The sequence below is a fragment of the Coregonus clupeaformis genome, unplaced genomic scaffold (assembly GCF_020615455.1).
Source record: "Coregonus clupeaformis isolate EN_2021a unplaced genomic scaffold, ASM2061545v1 scaf0240, whole genome shotgun sequence".
NCBI lineage: Eukaryota > Metazoa > Chordata > Actinopteri > Salmoniformes > Salmonidae > Coregonus > Coregonus clupeaformis.
In genome coordinates, this window is record NW_025533695.1 from 30,918 (window position 1) to 42,103 (window position 11,186).

Genomic DNA, 11,186 nt, shown 5'->3' on the forward strand with positions numbered 1-11,186 from the left:
GGGGAGTATATATAAAAAAAACATGGGGGATTGGAAGTGATGCAGACAATTACATTGATAGAAGATACAATCTATCTGCAATATTAAACTGATCCACTCCCCCCCCAGAAAAATAAAAAATAAAAAAATGATAACAAAATATTTGAGACTATATCTAATGACGTTATACTCAATATACTCTTTAAACTAATTTCCTGTATCCCCTTCTCCCTCATACTAGATCTCATCCTCTCTCGTTCCCTCTGATACTGTCCACACTGTAGCAATCCATGCTCCACGGTCTGTTTCCTGACAATAATCACACTTTCCTGTTGGATGCTTTCCTATCACATTTAATGTCTTATTCAACTGGCTGTGTCCCACCCTTAATCTTGTAAAAAAAATTGCCTCCTCTCTTCTGTCCCTTCCTGCCGTCCTCCCCAACTTTCCTCTGTACTTTGAAATAAAAACCAGGAACTGAGAGTCGTGATCATGGGCTATGGCCACATATGCTCCCGGCAGAACCAGTTATTTATTGCGTGCTCTGCTCTGCCTCCTCTTCGATCCGAGCGGCTATTCCTCGTGCACCTAGAACCTAACGCTTCAATAAAGCCTACATATGCGTAATTTAACTTTTAAAATGTATTACTTTTTTTATCAGGGGCGCTACTTTGGTTTTAGAAGTGTCCAGTCGGATAAACACTCTAAACAGCCTACCTGACCGCTCTGAGGCGTCCGCATGGTCCTAAAGCACACCGTCGCGTCGTTTTGTATCACATTCCAATGATAAAACTGGGCGGCGGGGGGGACCAAAATGATATTTTTGTCACACTGTTTTAATCTGACCAGGCTCTTCAAAAGTCTCCTGTAAGCATGTGCATGTTCATCCAAAATATATTTCCAGCATCCTCAAAATGGCATGACGTTGATATGCAACCTGGTCTCAGAGATGTACTTTTACTATGTTACATTTACATTTACATTTTAGTCATTTAGCAGACTGTTACGTCTAGTCTATGAGACCAGGCTGTGACTGGCAAGTGCACCAGTCCAGTGTCACTTTGAATATGCCTGCAAATCATAGTTCACCAGCAGCCCCAAACGTCTAAAGAATAAGCTACAGAGCAGCCAAAACAAGCTTGGAAGAATTGTTCCTTAAACTTCCGCCTCATACTCATCTGGAGCGTCAGCATTTTTTTCCTTCTTTTTTTCACCTTTATTTAACCAGGTAAACCAGTTGAGAACAAGTTCTCATTTACAACTGCGACCTGGCCAAGATAAAGCAAAGCAGTGCGATTTAAAAACAACAACACAGAGTTACATATGGGGAAAAAACCAAAACATAAAGTCAAAAAAATACAACAGAAAATATATATATACAGTGTGTGCAAATGTAGCAAGTTTTATGCAGCTGGGCTGGCTATCTGTGGGGGGGCTTGGGGGGATAGTAGTATTAATTCAACTTGGTCTGGTCCACATGAATGATCACAGAATCAGCGCCCAGGTACCTAACCAACTATTTTTTCATTTGTTAGAGATTGTCCTCCAGCACAACACCAGAGCCAGAGGCTGGGTTGCACCAACATGGTTTAAAATAATCTAGGATTAGAGCTCATCTAGGTTTTGTAAATCTAGGTTTATAATTAAACGGAGATGCGTTGCACCACTTCATTTAAAAATCTGGATCAAGTAAACCTATGATTAACGGTTTTTGAACTATGATTAGTGACATGTTACGCCAATATATTAGGTATTTGGTGAGTTGAAATGAAGTAGCTAGCCTACTTGACAAATGAGGCCACACAGTTGCTGTTCCTTGATAAAAAATAATAATAACAGTGTAACGTTTGAACTACTGCAACTCCATCGTGAAAGGTTCTCATGGGGTTGGCTGATTTGAAATAAAATCCGTTATTTACCAGTGGCGGCAGGTAGCTTAGTGGTTAAGAGCGTGGTGCCGGTAACCGAAAGGTCGCTGGTTCTAATCCCCCGAGCCGACTAGGTGAAAAATCTGTCGATGTGCCCTTGAGCAAGGCACTCACACCCGTCGCTATGGGCGGGCCATAGGGTGCCTGGCCCGCCCCAAAAAATGCTTGTGCCCCCCCTCCCCCCACTTGAGGGAATTTGTTATTAAATATAAGTACTGTAGGCTAATAATAATTGTGCCATGCATTTCATATGCCCCCCTTAAGACTGAGGTCTGGCGACGGGTCTGAAGACACTTAACCCTAATTGCTTCTGTAAGTCACTCTGGATAAGAGCGTCTGCTCAAATATCAACATCAATACTAGACAGAAAACTCATTCGTTAGCTACTGTAGCTAGCTAGTTTATAAACTAAGCTAGCTCTGGCATAAAATATAATTTATTGTCATTACTTAACGTTATTTAGCCGTTTATTATTTGTCCGCTAGCCACCTGATCATGGCACGTCACAGAAGTTCACATTTCTCCGCTTATGAAAAATAAAAAAGCTATTGTCGGAGCTGATGGAGGAATTTAGTAACGTACCGGAGGATAAAAGAACAGACAACACGACTGTCAAAAAGAAGGAAGACACCTGGGCCGTTTTACGCGACAGATTTAATGGATCGACACGGATTAAAGAGAAGAGGGACCCAAATCGGATGAAGGCTGCTGGAGAAACTTAAAAGAGAAAGTCAAAAAGGATGCGGCAGAGGAGAGGCAGGGGCTATTTCAGACCGGAGGGGGGGGGCCTCCGTCCAAGGGAATTGATCCTCTCTCCCAGAAGATATGCGAGATGATTCCTCAGCAGTTTGCCCCTCTCCTTAACCCCTATGATGACGACGGACAACTCGACCCACCAATAATTAGTAAGCATAAATAACTGGTAAATATCGATGACTATAATGCACGTTAACGCTACTTCACTACAATGTTACCATTATCAGGCCCATTACAGCATGTTGCATAACGTCATCATTCGTACATTTTTTTTTTTTTACATTTCAGTCATTTAGCAGACGCTCTTATCCAGAGCGACTTACAGGAGCAATTATGGATAAGTGCCTTGCTCAAGGGCACATCGACAGATTTGTCACCTAGTCGGCTCGGGGATTAGAACCAGCACCCTTTCGGTTACTGGCACAATGCTCTTAACCACTAAGCTACCTGCCACCCTTATGTACCAAGGCTGGGCATATCATAAGCCCCAATTCATTTGTTGTACGTAAATATCCTACTAATAATGAGTTAATTTTCTGTCTTTCCTTTCCCTTTAGTTGTGCTGACACCCTGTGCAGTGGAGAAACAGCAGTGCCTGGATCTTGCACCAGCAGCAAAAACACCAGACAGGCCAAGCAAACGCCCCAGAACTGACATGAACCATCTCCTCTCCTCTCCTCTCTTTTATCCTCTCCTCTCCTCTCCTCTCCTCTCCTCTCTCCTCTCCTCTCCCTCTCCTCTCCTCTCCTCTCCTCTCCTCTCCTCTCCTCTCCTCTCCTCTCCTCTCCTCTCCTCTCCTCTCCTCTCCTCTCCTCTCCTCTCCTACACTCTTAGAAAAAAAAGGTGCTATCTAGAACCTAAAAAGGTTCTCCGGCCGTCCCCATAGGAGAACCCTTTTTTAATAACCATTTTTGGTTCCAGGTAGAACCCTATTGGTTCCAGGTAGAACTCGTTTGGGTTCCATGTAGAACCTTTTCCCTAGACGGTTTTACATGGAACCCAAAAGAGTTCTACCTGGAACCAAAAAGGATTCGACCCGTAACAAAAAAAGGGTTATCCTATTGGGATAGCCAAAGAACCCTTTTGGAACCATTTTTTTCTAAGAGTGTGCTGTATTGGCCAGTAATATCTAATATGTGTATATACAGTATTTCATATATACATCACGTGACTAGTAATACGACTGAACAATTAGCCTATTAAAAATGTTGATCTGACTACAAAAGATCCTTAAAACATACATTTTGACCCTAGGACAACGGGAGGGTTAAAACATACAAGCAAGCATTAGGGATGAGTTGATATAAATTAAATAAAGTTGGTTCAACACAGTGGCGGGTCATTTTGACCCTAGGACAACGGGAGGGTTAAAACATACAAGCAAGCATTAGGGATGAGTTGATATAAATTAAATAAAGTTGGTTCAACACAGTGGCGGGTCATTTTGACCCTAGGACAACGGGAGGGTTAAAACATACAAGCAAGCATTAGGGATGAGTTGATATAAATTAAATAAAGTTGGTTCAACACAGTGGCGGGTCATTTTGACCCTAGGACAACGGGAGGGTTAAAACATACAAGCAAGCATTAGGGATGAGTTGATATAAATTAAATAAAGTTGGTTCAACACAGTGGCGGGTCATTTTGACCCTAGGACAACGGGAGGGTTAAAACATACAAGCAAGCATTAGGGATGAGTTGATATAAATTAAATAAAGTTGGTTCAACACAGTGGCGGGTCATTTTGACCCTAGGACAACGGGAGGGTTAAAACATACAAGCAAGCATTAGGGATGAGTTGATATAAATTAAATAAAGTTGGTTCAACACAGTGGCGGGTCATTTTGACCCTAGGACAACGGGAGGGTTAAAACATACAAGCAAGCATTAGGGATGAGTTGATATAAATTAAATAAAGTTGGTTCAACACAGTGGCGGGTCATTTTGACCCTAGGACAATGGGAGGGTTAAAACATACAAGCAAGCATTAGGGATGAGTTGATATAAATTAAATAAAGTTGGTTCAACACAGTGGCGGGTCATTTTGACCCTAGGACAACGGGAGGGTTAAAACATACAAGCAAGCATTAGGGATGAGTTGATATAAATTAAATAAAGTTGGTTCAACACAGTGGCGGGTCATTTTGACCCTAGGACAACGGGAGGGTTAAAACATACAAGCAAGCATTAGGGATGAGTTGATATAAATTAAATAAAGTTGGTTCAACACAGTGGCGGGTCATTTTGACCCTAGGACAACGGGAGGGTTAAAACATACAAGCAAGCATTAGGGATGAGTTGATATAAATTAAATAAAGTTGGTTCAACACAGTGGCGGGTCATTTTGACCCTAGGACAACGGGAGGGTTAAAACATACAAGCAAGCATTAGGGATGAGTTGATATAAATTAAATAAAGTTGGTTCAACACAGTGGCGGGTCATTTTGACCCTAGGACAACGGGAGGGTTAAAACATACAAGCAAGCATTAGGGATGAGTTGATATAAATTAAATAAAGTTGGTTCAACACAGTGGCGGGTCATTTTGACCCTAGGACAACGGGAGGGTTAAAACATACAAGCAAGCATTAGGGATGAGTTGATATAAATTAAATAAAGTTGGTTCAACACAGTGGCGGGTCATTTTGACCCTAGGACAACGGGAGGGTTAAAACATACAAGCAAGCATTAGGGATGAGTTGATATAAATTAAATAAAGTTGGTTCAACACAGTGGCGGGTCATTTTGACCCTAGGACAACGGGAGGGTTAAAACATACAAGCAAGCATTAGGGATGAGTTGATATAAATTAAATAAAGTTGGTTCAACACAGTGGCGGGTCATTTTGACCCTAGGACAACGGGAGGGTTAAAACATACAAGCAAGCATTAGGGATGAGTTGATATAAATTAAATAAAGTTGGTTCAACACAGTGGCGGGTCATTTTGACCCTAGGACAACGGGAGGGTTAAAACATACAAGCAAGCATTAGGGATGAGTTGATATAAATTAAATAAAGTTGGTTCAACACAGTGGCGGGTCATTTTGACCCTAGGACAACGGGAGGGTTAAAACATACAAGCAAGCATTAGGGATGAGTTGATATAAATTAAATAAAGTTGGTTCAACACAGTGGCGGGTCATTTTGACCCTAGGACAACGGGAGGGTTAAAACATACAAGCAAGCATTAGGGATGAGTTGATATAAATTAAATAAAGTTGGTTCAACACAGTGGCGGGTCATTTTGACCCTAGGACAACGGGAGGGTTAAAACATACAAGCAAGCATTAGGGATGAGTTGATATAAATTAAATAAAGTTGGTTCAACACAGTGGCGGGTCATTTTGACCCTAGGACAACGGGAGGGTTAAAACATACAAGCAAGCATTAGGGATGAGTTGATATAAATTAAATAAAGTTGGTTCAACACAGTGGCGGGTCATTTTGACCCTAGGACAACGGGAGGGTTAAAACATACAAGCAAGCATTAGGGATGAGTTGATATAAATTAAATAAAGTTGGTTCAACACAGTGGCGGGTCATTTTGACCCTAGGACAACGGGAGGGTTAAAACATACAAGCAAGCATTAGGGATGAGTTGATATAAATTAAATAAAGTTGGTTCAACACAGTGGCGGGTCATTTTGACCCTAGGACAACGGGAGGGTTAAAACATACAAGCAAGCATTAGGGATGAGTTGATATAAATTAAATAAAGTTGGTTCAACACAGTGGCGGGTCATTTTGACCCTAGGACAACGGGAGGGTTAAAACATACAAGCAAGCATTAGGGATGAGTTGATATAAATTAAATAAAGTTGGTTCAACACAGTGGCGGGTCATTTTGACCCTAGGACAACGGGAGGGTTAAAACATACAAGCAAGCATTAGGGATGAGTTGATATAAATTAAATAAAGTTGGTTCAACACAGTGGCGGGTCATTTTGACCCTAGGACAACGGGAGGGTTAAAACATACAAGCAAGCATTAGGGATGAGTTGATATAAATTAAATAAAGTTGGTTCAACACAGTGGCGGGTCATTTTGACCCTAGGACAACGGGAGGGTTAAAACATACAAGCAAGCATTAGGGATGAGTTGATATAAATTAAATAAAGTTGGTTCAACACAGTGGCGGGTCATTTTGACCCTAGGACAACGGGAGGGTTAAAACATACAAGCAAGCATTAGGGATGAGTTGATATAAATTAAATAAAGTTGGTTCAACACAGTGGCGGGTCATTTTGACCCTAGGACAACGGGAGGGTTAAAACATACAAGCAAGCATTAGGGATGAGTTGATATAAATTAAATAAAGTTGGTTCAACACAGTGGCGGGTCATTTTGACCCTAGGACAACGGGAGGGTTAAAACATACAAGCAAGCATTAGGGATGAGTTGATATAAATTAAATAAAGTTGGTTCAACACAGTGGCGGGTCATTTTGACCCTAGGACAACGGGAGGGTTAAAACATACAAGCAAGCATTAGGGATGAGTTGATATAAATTAAATAAAGTTGGTTCAACACAGTGGCGGGTCATTTTGACCCTAGGACAACGGGAGGGTTAAAACATACAAGCAAGCATTAGGGATGAGTTGATATAAATTAAATAAAGTTGGTTCAACACAGTGGCGGGTCATTTTGACCCTAGGACAACGGGAGGGTTAAAACATACAAGCAAGCATTAGGGATGAGTTGATATAAATTAAATAAAGTTGGTTCAACACAGTGGCGGGTCATTTTGACCCTAGGACAACGGGAGGGTTAAAACATACAAGCAAGCATTAGGGATGAGTTGATATAAATTAAATAAAGTTGGTTCAACACAGTGGCGGGTCATTTTGACCCTAGGACAACGGGAGGGTTAAAACATACAAGCAAGCATTAGGGATGAGTTGATATAAATTAAATAAAGTTGGTTCAACACAGTGGCGGGTCATTTTGACCCTAGGACAACGGGAGGGTTAAAACATACAAGCAAGCATTAGGGATGAGTTGATATAAATTAAATAAAGTTGGTTCAACACAGTGGCGGGTCATTTTGACCCTAGGACAACGGGAGGGTTAAAACATACAAGCAAGCATTAGGGATGAGTTGATATAAATTAAATAAAGTTGGTTCAACACAGTGGCGGGTCATTTTGACCCTAGGACAACGGGAGGGTTAAAACATACAAGCAAGCATTAGGGATGAGTTGATATAAATTAAATAAAGTTGGTTCAACACAGTGGCGGGTCATTTTGACCCTAGGACAACGGGAGGGTTAAAACATACAAGCAAGCATTAGGGATGAGTTGATATAAATTAAATAAAGTTGGTTCAACACAGTGGCGGGTCATTTTGACCCTAGGACAACGGGAGGGTTAAAACATACAAGCAAGCATTAGGGATGAGTTGATATAAATTAAATAAAGTTGGTTCAACACAGTGGCGGGTCATTTTGACCCTAGGACAACGGGAGGGTTAAAACATACAAGCAAGCATTAGGGATGAGTTGATATAAATTAAATAAAGTTGGTTCAACACAGTGGCGGGTCATTTTGACCCTAGGACAACGGGAGGGTTAAAACATACAAGCAAGCATTAGGGATGAGTTGATATAAATTAAATAAAGTTGGTTCAACACAGTGGCGGGTCATTTTGACCCTAGGACAACGGGAGGGTTAAAACATACAAGCAAGCATTAGGGATGAGTTGATATAAATTAAATAAAGTTGGTTCAACACAGTGGCGGGTCATTTTGACCCTAGGACAACGGGAGGGTTAAAACATACAAGCAAGCATTAGGGATGAGTTGATATAAATTAAATAAAGTTGGTTCAACACAGTGGCGGGTCATTTTGACCCTAGGACAACGGGAGGGTTAAAACATACAAGCAAGCATTAGGGATGAGTTGATATAAATTAAATAAAGTTGGTTCAACACAGTGGCGGGTCATTTTGACCCTAGGACAACGGGAGGGTTAAAACATACAAGCAAGCATTAGGGATGAGTTGATATAAATTAAATAAAGTTGGTTCAACACAGTGGCGGGTCATTTTGACCCTAGGACAACGGGAGGGTTAAAACATACAAGCAAGCATTAGGGATGAGTTGATATAAATTAAATAAAGTTGGTTCAACACAGTGGCGGGTCATTTTGACCCTAGGACAACGGGAGGGTTAAAACATACAAGCAAGCATTAGGGATGAGTTGATATAAATTAAATAAAGTTGGTTCAACACAGTGGCGGGTCATTTTGACCCTAGGACAACGGGAGGGTTAAAACATACAAGCAAGCATTAGGGATGAGTTGATATAAATTAAATAAAGTTGGTTCAACACAGTGGCGGGTCATTTTGACCCTAGGACAACGGGAGGGTTAAAACATACAAGCAAGCATTAGGGATGAGTTGATATAAATTAAATAAAGTTGGTTCAACACAGTGGCGGGTCATTTTGACCCTAGGACAACGGGAGGGTTAAAACATACAAGCAAGCATTAGGGATGAGTTGATATAAATTAAATAAAGTTGGTTCAACACAGTGGCGGGTCATTTTGACCCTAGGACAACGGGGAGGGTTAAAACATACAAGCAAGCATTAGGGATGAGTTGATATAAATTAAATAAAGTTGGTTCAACACAGTGGCGGGTCATTTTGACCCTAGGACAACGGGAGGGTTAAAACATACAAGCAAGCATTAGGGATGAGTTGATATAAATTAAATAAAGTTGGTTCAACACAGTGGCGGGTCATTTTGACCCTAGGACAACGGGAGGGTTAAAACATACAAGCAAGCATTAGGGATGAGTTGATATAAATTAAATAAAGTTGGTTCAACACAGTGGCGGGTCATTTTGACCCTAGGACAACGGGAGGGTTAAAACATACAAGCAAGCATTAGGGATGAGTTGATATAAATTAAATAAAGTTGGTTCAACACAGTGGCGGGTCATTTTGACCCTAGGACAACGGGAGGGTTAAAACATACAAGCAAGCATTAGGGATGAGTTGATATAAATTAAATAAAGTTGGTTCAACACAGTGGCGGGTCATTTTGACCCTAGGACAACGGGAGGGTTAAAACATACAAGCAAGCATTAGGGATGAGTTGATATAAATTAAATAAAGTTGGTTCAACACAGTGGCGGGTCATTTTGACCCTAGGACAACGGGAGGGTTAAAACATACAAGCAAGCATTAGGGATGAGTTGATATAAATTAAATAAAGTTGGTTCAACACAGTGGCGGGTCATTTTGACCCTAGGACAACGGGAGGGTTAAAACATACAAGCAAGCATTAGGGATGAGTTGATATAAATTAAATAAAGTTGGTTCAACACAGTGGCGGGTCATTTTGACCCTAGGACAACGGGAGGGTTAAAACATACAAGCAAGCATTAGGGATGAGTTGATATAAATTAAATAAAGTTGGTTCAACACAGTGGCGGGTCATTTTGACCCTAGGACAACGGGAGGGTTAAAACATACAAGCAAGCATTAGGGATGAGTTGATATAAATTAAATAAAGTTGGTTCAACACAGTGGCGGGTCATTTTGACCCTAGGACAACGGGAGGGTTAAAACATACAAGCAAGCATTAGGGATGAGTTGATATAAATTAAATAAAGTTGGTTCAACACAGTGGCGGGTCATTTTGACCCTAGGACAACGGGAGGGTTAAAACATACAAGCAAGCATTAGGGATGAGTTGATATAAATTAAATAAAGTTGGTTCAACACAGTGGCGGGTCATTTTGACCCTAGGACAACGGGAGGGTTAAAACATACAAGCAAGCATTAGGGATGAGTTGATATAAATTAAATAAAGTTGGTTCAACACAGTGGCGGGTCATTTTGACCCTAGGACAACGGGAGGGTTAAAACATACAAGCAAGCATTAGGGATGAGTTGATATAAATTAAATAAAGTTGGTTCAACACAGTGGCGGGTCATTTTGACCCTAGGACAACGGGAGGGTTAAAACATACAAGCAAGCATTAGGGATGAGTTGATATAAATTAAATAAAGTTGGTTCAACACAGTGGCGGGTCATTTTGACCCTAGGACAACGGGAGGGTTAAAACATACAAGCAAGCATTAGGGATGAGTTGATATAAATTAAATAAAGTTGGTTCAACACAGTGGCGGGTCATTTTGACCCTAGGACAACGGGAGGGTTAAAACATACAAGCAAGCATTAGGGATGAGTTGATATAAATTAAATAAAGTTGGTTCAACACAGTGGCGGGTCATTTTGACCCTAGGACAACGGGAGGGTTAAAACATACAAGCAAGCATTAGGGATGAGTTGATATAAATTAAATAAAGTTGGTTCAACACAGTGGCGGGTCATTTTGACCCTAGGACAACGGGAGGGTTAAAACATACAAGCAAGCATTAGGGATGAGTTGATATAAATTAAATAAAGTTGGTTCAACACAGTGGCGGGTCATTTTGACCCTAGGACAACGGGAGGGTTAAAACATACAAGCAAGCATTAGGGATGAGTTGATATAAATTAAATAAAGTTGG